This window comes from Theobroma cacao, chromosome 6 (assembly GCF_053813885.1).
Source record: "Theobroma cacao isolate CCN51 chromosome 6, ASM5381388v1, whole genome shotgun sequence".
Classification (NCBI taxonomy): domain Eukaryota; kingdom Viridiplantae; phylum Streptophyta; class Magnoliopsida; order Malvales; family Malvaceae; genus Theobroma; species Theobroma cacao.
In genome coordinates, this window is record NC_142644.1 from 1089716 (window position 1) to 1101171 (window position 11456).

General features: G+C 34.0%; 1 pseudogene across 1 annotated transcript; it reads left to right on the top strand.

Moving 5' to 3' along the window:
* Positions 1-373: 373 nt before the first annotated feature.
* On the top strand, positions 374-2194 carry LOC18595144 (tetrahydroberberine oxidase pseudogene; annotated as a pseudogene). Its single transcript, XR_016027154.1, has one exon. The product of XR_016027154.1 is annotated as a tetrahydroberberine oxidase pseudogene (transcript).
* Positions 2195-11456: the final 9262 nt, after the last annotated feature.

Genomic DNA, 11456 nt, shown 5'->3' on the forward strand with positions numbered 1-11456 from the left:
GGAGCTGCCTCAACACTTGAACAAGTTGATACATCCCTCTCTATGTTATAGCCATTATCCCATTGAACTTTGGCATTGTTAATAGCTCTATCTCTTCTACTTGATGTCCTTTTCAACATATCCAAATTGACTTGCACCTCTCTTTGTTTTCTTTTCACCGTATGCAAATTATATAAAACGTGATTGGCAAGAGAAACGTCAAAGTAATGGAAAATAAGGAGAGAAAAGTAGTAATATAAGTACGTACACAAATATTGGTCAAAAGGTCGCTGGAGACGCAACGTGTCTTTTCAACGGAATAGAGGCAGGGTGTCTTGTAGCACAAGCATTCACCTTAGGTGCTATAAGAAGCCAGGGATGGGAGGCCATCGATTAGCCCAAAATGAAGTCGCCTAGCTTCTCAATGCCTCTCTTTCTTCTTCTTCTGTTCTCATTTTCGTGGGCAACTTTTGCCCGTACTCATGACAGCTTTCTCCAATGCCTTTCCTTACATTCTGATATTAATGCTAGACTCATTTACACTCAAAACAGTTCTTCCTATTCATCCGTGTTGGAGCTTTCCGTTCGGAATGCTAGGTTTTCTACACCAACTACCCCGAGACCTTTAGTCATAGTTACGCCCTCCAACGTCTCCCACATCCAAGCAACCATTAATTGCTCAAGGGAACATGACATGCAGATTAGGATTCGAAGTGGTGGCCATGACTACGAGGGTCTATCGTATGTTTCTAAAGTTCCGTTTGTCATCATTGATTTGATTAACATGCGATCAATTGATGTTGACACAGAAAATAGCACAGCATGGATTCAAGCCGGTGCAACTATAGGCGAACTGTATTACAGAATTGCAGAGAAAAGCGAAACTCTTGCCTTCCCAGCTGGTGTTTGCCCCACTGTGGGCGTTGGGGGTCACTTTAGTGGGGGAGGTTACGGCATGATGATGCGCAAGTTTGGCCTCGCTGCTGATCAAATAATTGATGCACACTTAGTTGATGTCCATGGAAGAATTCTTGATAGAAACTCTATGGGGGAAGATCTGTTTTGGGCCATTCGAGGAGGTGGAGGAGCCAGTTTTGGAGTCATTGTGGCGTGGAAAGTAAAGTTAGTCTCTGTTCCATCAACTGTGACTGTATTTATTGCGAATAGAACATTGGAAGAGAATGCAACAAAGCTTGTTCATAAATGGCAATCTGTTGCAGAAAAGATTCATGAAGATTTGTACATCAGACTCTTTTTAAGAGCCGTGAATTCAAGCCAAGAAGGAAATAGAACAATACAAGCTTCTTTTACTTCCTTGTTTCTTGGTAGAATTGATCAACTAATCCCATTGATGCAAGAAAGTTTTCCTGAGCTTGGATTAGTTAAAGAAGACTGCATTGAAATGAGCTGGATTCAAAGTATCCTTTACTTCGCAGGAATCCCACAAAGTGAATCCTTAGATGTTTTGCTTAATAGGACAGATACTGCAAGCTTCTTCAAAGGAAAATCCGACTATGTTACAGAACCTATTCCTGAAATTGCATTAGAAGGTCTATGGCAATGGTTTTATGAAGATCTGGAAATTGTATGGTTTGAGATTCTCTTTAGTCCTTACGGTGGCATAATGAATGAGATTCCAGAGTCTGAGACTCCTTTCCCTCACAGGTCAGGGAATTTATTTAACATTCATTATGTGGTGGTATGGGGAGAAGAAGATGCTTCAACAGCTCAGAAAAATATAAATTTTATGAGAAGGCTTTACAAGTACATGGAACCCTACGTTTCAAAATCTCCCAGAGCAGCTTACATGAACTACAGGGATCTTGACCTTGGAAGCAATAACAAAGGCAATTACACCAGCTATAGACAAGCAAGCAGATGGGGTCTGAAATATTTCAAGAATAACTTCAACAGATTGATTCGTGTGAAGAAGATGGTTGATCCGCAAAATTTCTTTCGACATGAACAAAGTATCCCATCTCTTTTATGAGAATGAGGAAGATAGATGATATAATTAACTAATGTTTTATTGATAGCTAGGATTCTCGTACTATACAGGATTTTAGATTCTTACTAAGCATAAATAAAGATACACACATCGATTATGTGTGTATTGAAAATCGTGTATATCTTTATGCATTCTTCAAAACAAATATATATTCATAAATAAAACTTTTCATGTCTTGAATTATATAAAAAAAGTAATAGTTTCTCATATGGTAATCTCTATTTCTTTTTTCAAATTCGAATTCCAAATTTGCAAGATAGACATTCATTTATATGCATTTTTAAGAACATTTTTGTGGTATACTTTTGTATTTTTTGTAAGTGAATTGTGGTATATTTTTCATAACATTTTGTGGCATATTTTGTTATATAATAATGTAAGTCTAGAGTTGATTTTTCAACCAAAGATGATTCCAATGCTTCATATTTTAATTTTAATCTTCAAATGAATTCATGATTGTTGACTTTGAATATAAATTTATGTGATTTATAATATTGTTTGTTTTGTGCATCTTATTATGAATATAAATTTATCATATCAAATAGGTATGCTAAATAAATTTCATATTATTGATGTTCTAATTTTTATATGAGATTTTTTGATTATTTATGTTACATGCTAGCAATTATATGGGAAATTATAAGGACAACCCTATTATTTTAATTTATTTCTTGAATCTCTCAAATTAAAATGGATGGCATCCAATGCCATTAAATTAGCTGCCAATCCTTAAGGAATTTTAGGCAACAATTGCCGCCCCATTAATCGGTTTAAGTGATCTTAAGACTCCATAAATCATTAGTCAAACTCATGAACAAGACTGCTATAAATTTCTAACAAGTGTGTTTAACAATTAGACACAAAATTTACGGAGAATTAAGCCACCAAAAAATGATTATAGCTACTCAAAATTTTCTGCATCAAATCTTTGTTGTTTTGGAGCTTGAAAGTATGTTTTTTATGAACCTTTTTATACCAAATCAAGTATAACCGGAACATGCAGCAATTTAATTTGATAAAACTAATTTTTAACAATTAAAAATTGTTCATAACACAATCAACACACTAGTCTCCAAAAACACCTTAAAACTATTTGATTTGAACTTGGCTTCATAAGCCTTTTAATCCATTCATTAATTCCTCAAGTAAACATGATTTTAAACCTTTTAAAACATGTTTCAATGAATTAATAACATGTTGTCCAAATTTGAATTAAAATAAAAAAACAAATTTTAAAAAGGCCTTCAAAACCGAGATATATATATATATATATATAGACACGCACACACGCACCAAATCAATACACAAATCAATCTAATTGATTATCATCAAAAATCAAGCATACAAATTACATGAAAAACATCAAATAAAAGTTCTGATACCACTGTTGGAATTCAGCCTTACACTTAAACATTAAATTAATCAAAATATTAAAAGCATAACATAGCGAAAAAATAAAATGTACATTTAATTAAAGAAGCAGTTGAATCCCTCAAAAACAATTGTTTATGTTTCCATGCAATTTTTAGATTAATTATGAACACTAATAAGTTCAAGTGTCATATACCTTACTCTAGATATTATAATTAAGAGCCAATTAAATCCAAAAAGTCTTGTGACAAAGTAAGAAACCCGAAACAAAAATTATGCTTGTCACAGAAGATAGTTTGAAACCTTGCAGTTGAAATCTTTGCTTCTTCATCTTTGGAATTTGTTAAATCTTCAGCCACCTAAGTGTTTGGTCCCAAAATAGTAATCCATATAGTGATAGAATAAGACCTTTTCAAAGTAAGATTTTTTACTTGTACTAAGCAAGTTTTGTTTTTTTTTTTTTTTAAAAAGAGCAAAACAAGCCTAGTTGAATCTTATTTCTATCAGGTAAACAAAACTATTTTTCTTTTTTTCCTTTTATGATTCGTCTAAGAAGAGTGGCTTAAGGCTTAAGGTTTAAGTTGGCTAACATAACTTATTTAGATATCCAAATTTAGTTGTAATCTTGTAGACACCCATTTAAAAAAATAAAAAAAATGATAAAAAAATAATAAAAAATATAAAATAAAATAATAAGAAAAAAGAGGAATGGCTGGGCGTACACCCAACCATCCCTTCCCCCAACCACCATGAGTGATAGGGATTTTGGTTACCAACTCCTTGGTGCTAGAACCCCATTACCGGATTGTCCAAATTTTTGGACAACCCGACTTTTAAAGATTCATGACCTGCAAAAAAGAAAGGGGGGGAAAGCAAACAAAAAACAAAGCAAAAAAAACGTTTCAAAAAAAAAAAACCCATCTTCTTCAAATAACAGCAACCTGCAAATTTAAACAAAAAAAAATCCCTAAGTTCTAGCAGCCAACTACCATAACCACAAAAATCACAACAAAAAAAAAAAACATGAAAAGCCAAAAGGGGAGAAAGCTAGAGAAAGGGGTTTGGGAAACCCAAATTTGGTTGACAGGGAAGAAGGACGAGATCGACGGGCATAGAGAGAGCGAGCCAATCGTCGTCGAGGGATAGAAAGAGAGAGAGAGAGAGAGACAACTGCCACCGAGGAATATAGAAGGAGAGAGAAAACCAACCATCGGTGAAAAGAGTGGGGAAGGGTGGTGTCGTGACACCAGATCTAGTAACGGTGTAGGGTCGACAGCTTTTTGAGAGGGTGATCCAAAGTTGTCGAGCAAAGGAAGGAGAGAGAGAGAGAGAGTTCAGGAAGCCGGTGGCTGTAGGAGAGAGGAGATAAGAAGAAAAGTGGTTTATATACTTAAGGCTTGGAGGCAAAACGACGTAGTTTTGGGAGAACTCATAAAACTCTTCCCAGGTGCTTGAAATGGTGCCATTTTGGACCTTAAGGGAGACTGCTAAAGCGGGCCAGCCAAACCCAAAGGGAGCTATTGGGTTCCTTGGACGTTGGGCTTCAATAGTCCAAATTTGGTATAGACTTCTTTGGACCTTATTATTTGGATTACTATTGGGTTATTTGTTTATTATGCTTATTAGGCCATTTAATTTTTTTAATTTAGTTTTGGGTTATTTGTTTATTATTTTTATTGGGCTATTTATTTTTTATCTAGTTTTAATTAGGTCTCTAAATTTAAAAGGTATGCTTTTAGTTTTATTTAAAGTCACTAATTAAAATAATAGCTTATTACTTGGATGATACCGATGATGGGATGATTGATTGGGACGCGTGGAGTTACAATCTCAGGTTAATTTTCTCTAGGTTCGGAATCCGAATTAAGGCTCCACCAGTACAATGGGAAGGCCTCAATTTTGAGTTTTCGAGATTTTTATTTTAAATAAATAAAATTTTACTACATAAAAAACTTAGTCAAAAATAAAAAAATATATAAAAAATTTATAAAATAATAAATAAATAAATTTTTGTTCACTAAGATAACATAGAATCACAAATAATTTATAATGTATCTAATTACAAAAAGGAAATATAGAGGAAGAAAATCCATAAGAAAGAGAAAGGAAAATATAGGAGAAACATAGAATAAAAAAAAAGATAAAAAAATAAATAACAAAAAAAGATAAATGAAAAATATATATAATAAAAAATAATAAAATAAAAATAAGCTTCACAAGCCTAGTATAGATTTCCATCATATCATGCATATCGTGGCATGTAGATATTTTGTTCACGACTTAAGTCCCGATGAGGGGATTTTTAGAAAATCTTGCAAAGGCGAGTTTCTCTCGAGAAGTTTCTTAGGTGAAAGGATGTCCTCGGGTCCCACCAGTATGATGGGAGGGCTCAAAAAACATCTTTAGTATAAAGGTTTTACTCGTAATAGGTTCATACTCATGAAAACATTATTTTTTTAAAGAAAAAAAATACGATAACCCCGATGATGGGACTTTTCGAGAAAGCTTGCGAAGACGAGTTTTATCAGTAAACTCCCTAGGTGAAAAGATACCTCCGAACTCCACTAGTACTATTGGAGGGTCTCGAGAAATATCTTTAATAAAAGGCTTTTACCCGTATTAGGATTTGCATTCATGAAAATATTATTTTTTTACTCACAAACGACTATCCCGATGATAGGATCTACCAAGTAAACTTGCGAAGGCGAGTTGTTAAGGTATTTCACCAGGTGAGAGAATACTTATGGATCCCACCAGTACGATGGGTGGATTCAGAAAGTATACTCAATAAAGGATTTTCGTTTGGTATTATCCCGATTTTATGCCACGCATTTCATAATTGCATCATGTGCATGTTAAACCCGTAAAAAATGAAATAACTATTTTAATAAAAGATGAAATAAATAAATAACAATTAAGAAAACATAAGAATAAAATTAATGGGTTATGATAATACATGATTAAATGGTACCGTTTGTGGAACGAGCGTCACAGGAGTGCTAATCCTTTCCCGTGCGTAACCGTACTCCCGAACCCAAATCTAAAGAATATGTAGACCAGTTTATCGTTCTTTCGATGGACCTAAAAATTAATTTAGGATTTCTTTGAGTAGGACAAAATAGGGTGGCCAATCACACCTAGGAAAAAAGATTGGTGACGACTCCCCAAGTTAACCACGTTTAGCGGTCGAGTTCCCGAACCGGCACATTACGACAGCTTGGCGATACCAACCCTAGATACAACATTTGTATTTTTCATTCAATTAAGTCCTTGTGTACTTAATTAATTTCTCAATTTATTTTGATATATTTCAATTAAGTCCAACTTAATTAATAATCTTTATATAATCTTAATCATGTCATTTAATATGTGTGACCTTTGGTAATAAATATAAATCATAATCAAATATCAATTCAATAATTGATTTATGTTTATATATCATGAGTGGTATTTAACAACACATCATGGTCACCCAAATGTTAGAGAGTCAATTAAAAAGTTTGACAAAATACTTCAGTGATAAGTCTCTTAATGCAACATGGTTCTTTCATCATGTATCTCGGATATATCATTAAGCATGGCTTAATGTCTACTTATAACATTCCATATTAGTTCTTATAATTCATAATTAACCTTATAAAGTTAGGAAACCAACTTTATTTAAACTGATCATAATTTGGCCAAAGACTTTATATAAGTTAATCTGAAATTAAAGACAAATGAGATATATTCCCTCTTATCACTTGGGGTGACGAATCCTCTATTGACTACTCATTCACCTTCACATGTTTCAAACCATACCCAAAAACACCCTATTTAGGCATCAAAGTATGTTACTATCCATACAAAATGACTCGGGGTCTCAAGTTTGAGGATTAGTTGCACGATTATCACTTGAGAACACATTCCATAGACACTTGAGTGAAATGTCAAATGGAATTCTCACAACGGGTCATGTTCAGTGAACTCGTTCTCTGTCAAGCACCCATATGTTATCCTAAAGTATCTCATATACTGTAGTATATGAGATCGATTATTTACGTTTCAAGTAAAAAGACTTAACATGTACCAATCTTTGAGTATTGTCAATGCCACGTCTTGACAATACAATGACCAGGAACTATTTTAGGAACATGGCTTTGATGCTTAAAGATTTCATAATTATATAAACTTTACAATTCCTTTGCAAGGCCCTTTAGGTTCAATGGGCTTCATCCAATTAGTACTTAAATAACTCATTATTTTTGCACTAACATGAAAGAAAACCTTTATCACATATTGTTTAGCGAGTAATTATGTATTAAATGACAATACATATTCCTTGACCAATCCAATTGACTCAAGGGCATATACAAACATTATTATGAGTGCACAACCAACATTAGGGGATCTTGTAAGATCACCTATAGAGAGGTTAAGAAGAGGCCATTTTACGTTGATCCACCAAGCAACTCTCATTTTGGTTAGTTAAAAAAAAAAAGACAACCATCCCATTCCTTGCCCCCAAAAACCACATCATTTCTAGCAATCCAAATAGCCCAAATAATAACATACCAACCCATTTTCCAAATGGCACCATTGATAAAATTGCTAGCAAAATCAAACCAACTTAGAAAACAATTAAGTGGATTATACTGGGAGACCCAATTGACATTCCATAAAGAGCACCATGAGTGATAAATTAACCAATGTTTTACACAAGAAAAGAAAATATGATGTACTATTTCAAGCTCTTTCCTACATAGGTGGCAAGTGGCAGCGTTTGGATTAATAATACCTTTCTTTTTAAGTGTATCTTTAATAGCCAATCGACCTCTCACAAGCTACTAGCAAAAAATCTCAATTTTGTGAGGCGCAAGACTAAACCATATCATCTTCCAATAATTTGCATGGGGAGTGTTAGTAAGTAAAATTTGATGACAAAAATAATTAGAAGAATAGTCATCACGGGGGGTCCATTTCCAAATGCGTTTGTCATGAAAATCTTTATCAATCAGCTGAAGTTCAAGGAGGCAATTAAAGTTGTCCCATTATTCAAGTTCTCAACCAAAAACATATCTTCGAAGTTCAATCTTCCAAGTCCAACTAGTCTCAGTCCATTCTCCAAAATCACAAAATTTCCCATCTTTTTTTATTGCTAAAGCAAAAACTCTAGGAAAGGCCGTTTTAAGAATGCAACCTTCGATCTATTCCTCTTCCCAAAAATTAATTTTGCTACCATCACCCACAAAGAGGTACATACCTTGGACACAAAGTTGCTATACTCACAATTTCCATAGAGTGGTTTGACAATGTTTTTCCTCAAGGTGGAAGCTTTGTTTTTGCCATCGAGTCTCAAGATAAAGTTGTTGTGGTCCAACCCCAGTTTACCATCAATAATATGCCTCTAAAACCTTTTCGGTTCATTGCCATACCTCCATAACCATTGGTTAAGGAGAGCTCTATTTTTGAGCTCTAGCTCCACCATCTCAATATTGCCTAAATCTTTATAATTGCACACATTTGACAATTTGACATGATGCAATCTGGGAATTAAGTTTGGACCTCCCCACAAGAATCTCTTTTGAATGCTTTTGATGGTTCTTTTGACCTTATCTGGCATATGGAAAAGGGATTTAAAAAAAAGAGGCATACTGTTCATGACGAATCTTAACAAAGTAACACTTCTACCCCATAAACAATGCTTTAGCTTTCCATGTTTCTAATTTGCTCTCTAACTTTTGTATCTGTGGCTATCAGATACTTATAGAGCCAGTTGGGGCACTAGTGGAAGGCCAAAGTAAGATTTAGGAAAAATACCAAGTTGGTAGTCAATTAAATTGGCCCATTGACTTGCAGTTTTCTAGTCAATTCCCACACCATGTAGAATACTCTTTTGAAAATTGATCTTAAGACCAAAAACAACCTAAAAGCATCTGAATGACTGTTTAGTATTAAGAAGGAAAAGAAGGTCCGATTCAAAGATGATTACCATGTCATCGGTGTATTGTAAGTGGGTGACATTGACTCCCAAGGGAACAACTTCAACTTTTTTTATAAGGTGCTAATCAACAGCTTTGTACATCAGTACTAAGGACCATAACCACAATGTTAAAAAAATGAGGAGAGAGTGGAGAACCTTGCCTTGGCCCCCTGTCCATGTGCACCTCCCTAGGAGGGGAACCATTGACTAGCACAGACACAGTGGTAGTGGTGACACTTGATCTAACCCACATACGTCATTTGTCACCAAATCCCATGAATTCCATAATAAAATTTAAGAATTCCCACGAGAAGTTATCAAAAGCCTTCTCAAAATCAATTTTAAAGAAAATCCCACCTTTGCCATTCTTCTCCATAGAGTCATACATTTCGTTGGCTATAAGGGTACAATTAAGGAGTTACCTTCCTTGGATGAAGGTAAATTGATTAATGCCCACCACTTCATCAATAACTTTTCATAATCGTATGGCAAGAGCTTTAGAGATATGTTCAAGTACCAACAAGTGCTAAACATGTTAAATTGATCAATGCCCATTTTGATTTGCATATTTCTTACATATATGAAAAGCGTATAGCTCAAATCTAAAAAAATATTTATTCAAATTCTACTTTACATTTTTTATTTTATCTTAAGGTGAATAATGAAAATTTATACGTACAACTTTCATAATTTTAATGCACTTGAGTATTTGACTCATTGGTTGGTGCATAATCCTTCTGCCTAAAAAATAGAGTTTGAATCCTTTCTCCTCTAATTATTTAAAAAAAAACTTTTACAATTTTAGTGATCAAAATGTAATTTTTCGAAAGGTGAACGGTTGAAACAAAACAATTCGAAAACTTTTGTGAACATGTAAAACCCGACCCTATAAACACATGTCATGACATACATGCACTGAGTAACATGTTATTACGTTAGGAAAGTCCCTAAGAATAGACGAAACCCGGTATTGTACCTAACGGTACACTTGAGTTGATTTAACATCGAAATAGTTCAAATAGGAATCGTAGAATGAAATTTAATATTTTACAATCTAGGAATGACTAAAAATGATTGTTTGGAGTTCAAGGGTTCATTTGGAAAAAAAATTGAAAATTTTGATGTTCAATGGCAAAATCGTCATTTTGCCACCTAAGATAATAATTTGATCATGGAGTGAAATTTTTATCCAAGATTAACTATTTGGAGTATAATTTAATGATAGGAAGTGAAAAAGTTTAATTCCGGTGATTTCTAGAGTGTAGGGGCAATATAGTAATTTTACCATTCGTGGATAAAATTTAAGATTTTGAGAGAATTTAGATCAAATTTGACAAATTGGAGAATGGTATGAGTATAAGGGATGAAAAATATGTCTATAGGCAATTTTTCAGTTTTTGGGGCAAAAATGTAATTTTTGACTTTCACGGAGGCAAAAGTGTAAATTTCAAAATTACTCCACCAAGACTTTGGATAAGTCTGAGAATTTTATCTAAGTTATGGACATGTGGGACAAGTGTATGGTGAAAATTTGAAAGCAAATGGATGGCTAGAATGTAAGGAATTAATAAAACATTAAAAAAATAAATAAAATAATATTATATTATTTTAGCCTTTAAAAAGGTCAAAATTTTCAGAATTCTCATCTTCTTCAAGCCGTCCAAACCAGGAGAGAAAAGGGGGAAAAGAAATAAGAACCCTAGCTAAAAAATTTGGAGAAAATCAAGAGAAATCAAGAAATCAAGCATTAATAAGGTAAATTTCATTGATTTTCCTTTTGATTTTCACTACCCATGTATATTTTTCTCATTTCCATGCAAAATTAGAAAGTTGGTAATGAGCAAAGGTAGATTGTTTTAAGAAAGAAGTGATTCTCCAGAGTTCACAAGGAGCAAAAGTTGTATTTACGAGAGAGCATTGAGTATTACCGTTTTGTGTAATCTCGGCCCTCAAAGCTTTGAAATTGGTGCGAAAGCGATATCCGGCATACTTGGCTCACGTGATTGATATATCGAGGAAGGAACCTAAGTTGGAGAATGTCCCCGTAGTAAGTGAGTTCCCTGATGTATTTCCTAATGAATTAGTAGGACTTCCTCCCGATCGTGAGATCGAATTCACCATTGACTTACTTCCGGG